This window comes from Ischnura elegans, chromosome X (genome assembly GCF_921293095.1).
Source record: "Ischnura elegans chromosome X, ioIscEleg1.1, whole genome shotgun sequence".
NCBI lineage: Eukaryota > Metazoa > Arthropoda > Insecta > Odonata > Coenagrionidae > Ischnura > Ischnura elegans.
This window is the reverse complement of record NC_060259.1, coordinates 44,454,460-44,460,530: the sequence shown is the minus strand read 5'-3', so window position 1 is coordinate 44,460,530 and position 6,071 is coordinate 44,454,460.

Below are 6,071 nucleotides of genomic sequence, written 5' to 3'. Positions count from 1 at the left end.
AGCAAAAAACATAGTTGTATCTGTAATAATAAAACATTTAAACTTTTACTGAGGTTTTTAAATGGCAACGGCTACTTCGATGTTACGATTACTTTAAGTAACTACCAGCAGAGTATATTTCCAGTTAAGATTAATTTAAATCGGTCACAAATCACAATTTTCCAAAAAGTAACCATTACCGGGAGTAGAATCACTAATTCTTGATTACTGTCAGTCATTGTTCTTGATAAAATTATTATAGTGAACACAGAGAAGCAATTCAATGCTGAGGCGTCATATATTGTGGTGCTAATGGTGCACGATTGTGGTTCTATCCTGACGTATTATTCAACGTTATATCCCTTTAACCTAATAAAAATGTTTTGTTGAATATATATCCTCAAAAGCCGTATTTTCGAGGCTTGACTCGTTTTCTTGAGTACCTTCGTCGGAATTCTACCATAGAGATGCGAGATAAATGTTATTAATAGTGAAAAAATGCATTAAATTAAACTTAGAAAAATATTAATTAGCAGAATATTTCCATGAAGGCGCAGTCTAACTCTTTGTGACACCGTTCCCGTTCGGAGCCAAACTTAAGGTGACACATATGTGCGAGAAATGGAATGCCGTAAACCTTAACACCTTGCTGAAAACAATAGCATGTAACCTACACCTTTCTCTCTGTGTGATATTATCATCGCGTCAACTTCTCAAGGAGTTAAAATACAAGATAGCCTACACATGTGTGCGTCTCAAAATCATAAATGGCTAGTAAGGTACACTCAAAATGCATGGACCCAAGAGCTCAAGACAATATACACTTGAGGCGAGTGCAAAAAAATATTCTACGGCAATCCATTCTAAATTCGCCTCTAAGCAAGAATGATCTTCCGTCACACGTAACATTTTTGACGAAACACTATAGAAAACTGTTACCCCACCAAGCAATAACAATAATTTTTTATTCAAAAATGTTTTTTTACACTAAAAATAACTCCAATGAAACAGCCTACACAACGACTGAATAAAAATTAATATTTGTACACAGTCGTTGTTAATATATTTTAGCATTATTTAAGATATGATGAGGTTTCATATTTTGAACTTTTTTCAATTAAACTATCGCCTAAATGAAATAAATAAATGCTTTCTCACGTCTAGAAGAAACTCTTCCACGGAAATAATAGGGGTTATAAATAATTTCTGAAGAAACGAATTTATGTCGATTTCTAGTCAGATTTTGCACATTGAGATTTTTCCATGAGCACTGCAGTTATCAAAAACCAAGAATGAGTGAAAAAGGTAACACAAGAGTAATGTGGTAATGAGGAGGCTGATTGTGAGTGCTTATGGCTACGAATATATTTGGAAGCAAGTAGCCTAGCGCATTGCAATAGCTGCCTTGAGGTGAAGCTAACCTCTCAAAAACCAACTTCGCGCATACTTCTACAGATGTTGTGAACAAAAAAATTAATAACTCACCTTGAGTTTTGCTCCTATTCCTGTTGATTATCCCGTTCCTATTCCCGTTGATTACTGCATACTATTCCGATTGTATGTTGGGAGGAATGCAAGGCAAAAACACGGCCGACAAAGTGAGAATATTGTGAGACTTACTCGGCCCTACAAACACTACGCCACGCAGAAATGAGAGCGCCTTCCTGTGTAGAGCGATAAACAAATTATATCTGAAAACACACGCTGAGGGCAGAGCAGTGACGGAGGGGGGGGGGGAAGTAGGAAGTGCAGGAGGGGGAGGAAGATGAGGCGAGCAGGAAAGGTGACGTCTTGGTTTGCACAAGTGTCGCTTCATAAACATAATGTGTACGCAAGCGCACGCTATTCTCTTCAACTGTGCGTCCTTTAAGCTCTGATGACTCTGATGAGGTTCGAAAAAATATAATACGTCCGTTAAAATCTTCACTGATAGAGAAAAAATAAGAAAATGTCAATCACACTCAGTGATTCAATCCGAAGGTTTGAATAGGTGAGGTAGAGCTCTCCCCATACAGGCGTGTGAAATGCAGTTACTCGGGGTAGAGGGGCCAGCTCCTTTCTGAAGGCCACCTCACATTTCGAGGATTTATGTTTGGGGTGTTCTAAGTTTTAATCCGAAGTAGCGGGCGGAGCAAATTTCTTTTCCGTTGAAATATCAAGACGTGTTCTTATTATCTCTATTGCACTATTATCTCGCTATCAACCAAAGGCTATCCACCAAAAACTATGTTTTTCGCATCATATTTTTATTGGAAATTACACCTTTAAAATACTTTCGGACAGCATGAATTTTTTCAAAATATTTTCTATTCTTATACTTTGCTGTCTGTGGTTCAGCAACTTAGTTAGCATTTACAGGTTACCTACAGTTATAGGGTGATGGCTTCAAAATCCACCTTTTCCCATAAGTCGTTACGGCAAAACTTGCTTATACTAAAATTAAATGTGTGCATATTACCAATAAATTATATTCCTGCATGTCATTCCAAAAAAAATATAATAAGAGACATAATAGTATAACTTAAATGATCAAGATGAGATGTAGGCGCCTCAAAGGAGACATAAGGTACAAGTAAATTAATTCTGTAAATAAGGACGAAATATGTTAGTTCAAGGGAGGAAACAATAGCGTAGTAAGTAGCGATAGATAGGTATTTAAGTGGTGATTGAAGTTGTTATTTATAAAGATTTTAATGCATGCAGAATCTACTTAACATTCTCATTTTGTTTTTTTGGTGGAATATGTCATCAACGAAAGCAGCAATCGAAAAAGTTGCAGAATTGGTGGTAAACTGGTAGATAAATCCTGTTTTCATCAAATATTTGCACTATGCAATTAGCCAAATGGGGCAAACCCTGAATTCACGAGATTAGAACCTCTCAGGAACTGAAGAGCACTTCCAAAAGGCCAGAGTTGTATCCTAAAATAAATGGCATCACCTCAATTTTCTGCATACAAAAAATAGCTGGGATACATACTATGTTTTCTTTCAAAGGTTAAGACGAAAAAACTAATATACGTAATATAAATTAAGTACGAAGATGGCGGTTTCATGTGAAGTAAAGCAATGAATAAAAAGCATCTATTTAGCGGGTGACGCTGCTGCTTTTCCAAAATAAAATAAGTTTTAGGGAAATAAAGTATACCAACTGAAAATTAAGTTACTTTTAGAGATTCAGATTAGTTAATGAAAAACGTAAGTAGTTTAAAACTTTCAGTACACCCTGAATAGATATTTGATGGACGAAATACCTCGCAACTAAATACTTTTTCAACATGACATATCTATTTCATTAATGATGTTAAAAGCTTAAATTGCGTATCCCTTGCTAAAGAAACCACCGTGAAAGATGAAAACTGAATCATTTATTAATTCACGTTTTCATTTTTAAAAGTGAGCCCTTTTTCTGAAATATGCCACAGCTAACGCCACAGAGCGGCAACATATGTAACTAGTAGAGATGGGGCGAGTCGTTCATTTTGCTGATTCAATCATTTTTATTCGCGTCACTTGAATGATTCGATCATAGAAGAATCACGATTCTTCTCTCATGTGGGATTCACCATTCCCCAGTGGCGTAGACAGGAATTCCGTTAGGGGGGGTCCAAAACCAGGGGGGAAATTTTTTTTAAAAAAGAGTACTAAGCAATGGGTTTTAAACTAATTTTTACTTTTCACAATCGAAAAAACTTCGTTTTTTTTTTTTTAAATACTTTGTAAAATCATGATTTTTCAATAATTTGTTTTCTTTAAGAAGGAAAATAATTGTGCTTTTACATTTCGGGGGGGGGGGGGGTTCGGACCCCCCGGACCACCCCCCCAGCCACGCCACTGCCATTCACGATTCTCATTCTCGATCGTCATGGGTCTCATGGGCGTGCCCAGCGAGGGGCAAGAGGGGGCAGCTACCCCCCTTAGAAGCATAAATAGCAAATTTCTCCGAGGAAAATAATATTTTTTCAAGCAAATAATTTTAAAAACTAATAAAGAGCTGTTACAGTTTCCTTGAAAATGTTGATTTAATTCACTTTTTCCATGCTTGAGTACCATGGCTTTCCCACCCCCCCTTGATTCTGGGTACGCCCTTGATGGGCCTGGTATATACGTATTAATTGGTTGATTAAAAACGCTAAATTTTGATTTAAAAAAATCGTTTCTATATACTACGCAGTGCATTCAATTACATGTTGTAAGATATGATGGATGCACTTTTAAAATTTATTATAGGTTATTTTAAATTAAGGTATTGATAATTATTTAATGCGTAGATTTTGTTACCACGCCTATGATGCACATTCACGCTGCTGACAGCTTCAATTTTGAGTTTTTATATTTAATCTTTTATCTATATGACTGTGGCCCCTCATTTATCAAAAACATTTCTCGTTCGGAGTGCCTATTTCGAGATTCGAAGGATTCGATGGTCACCTCAATACATCTATTAAGCAAATACTAATAATAATAGGTACGGAATATCCAAATATTAACATAAGTCGCTTCTGTTGGAGCGCCAAAGGCGGCAGAACAGCGTACAACACATGCTACGCTGCTCAGCGCGACATGAATAGGGTGGTTCCCTATTATTTTTTATTGCCTAAATCGAAAGATTATTACTCCTGGAGTACGTATTTCACGCTTTTAGATTTTTAAATGACGATATCTATTTTTCGCGATTAAATGAAAAGTGAAAATTTTCAAGCGCGCGAAAACGCGACGGGTAAGTATGAATGCCGGGAAAACTCCGTGTGACGTCGTTCTGGTTCCCCCTGCCGCAAGTGAGGTGATCTTGGGGCGAGGCTCTGAGCGCTGATACGACGCAGGATGCTAGCAGGTAGCAGAGTACCATGCTAGCTGGTAGCGCTTGGCTTAAATAAGGAATATTATTATATACCTTACCTTATCAAACGAAGAAAACTTTCCGACCTAAGCCAGTTTTAATATGTGATTATTAAGATATGTTTCCCTGAGCTCCGTGCCTCATCAGGGACGCCGACTTACAAAAAATACTGGGGGGCCCAAAGCGGGGACCTTGCCCCGAGAAATTTTATACGTAGTGAGTTTTAAGTTTTTTAAGCATTTTAGAAGAGTCATATGATTAACATTAGAACCCTTATAACTCGAATCTCGATATCTGGATATTCCGGGGAAAATCGGCAAGCCAGACACTCTCAAATTTATTCCTCACATCCATAACAAATTTTTGAGGGGGCTCGGGCCCCCTCAGGCCCCATGGACTCGGCGCCACTGTGCCTCATGCATGCATTGGTAACATCAGACGATGTAAAACTCCTATCCTCTCGTGTAGAAACTAGGTCCCTGTGACGTCACGTGGAGTGGCATCGCATGGGCGCCAATCTGGCCTTTTTCAAATGAGGATAAGGAGGACCCTTGCCATTCGTCTAAACCGGTAGTTCTAAAACCAAATAATTTGTATTTTACGAATACACTAATGGTGGGTAAGGAATCGCATTCAATGCCTTTTGTTTTCTTAGATGAAGGAAACTACCCTATTTAAAGCATACCAGTGAATTTCAGTGAGTCTTTATAAGAGCTGAACAACTTCTAACAGATTTTCCCGTAAATAGAAAAAAATTAACAATTGCAAACGACTGGCTGGTGAACATGCAAAGCAAAATAAAAGTACCTTTTCCTTGTTTTGGAAAGAGAAAAAAAATCACGTCCGTGAGAATCGAAAGTGTGACCTCCACATCAAGCAAACTGAAATTATTCAAGGTCCACACAATCTAACATTTATGAGTTTTAATTTATGGTCTGACAACCCGATGAATGAAATATATATATTACAAATTCCTTTCCGGCATTTTTATTTTATACGTCGCTATTTATGTGAAATTATGTGTTTTTCTTACGACCGTGGCTTCGCCATCATTTCCTAAATGGGAATGATTTTCAAAGTATGGCGGTATAATGTTATTTCTCCTTACAACACGGATTCGCCAAGAATAGAAACATTATTCTTATACAAAAATGCCTTCATGAATACGATGGAATAATAACATAATATCTACGGAAGTGATGAAAGTTTTGCCTCCATTTTGTCATTATTCTGGATGTTTGTCGGCCTGGCCG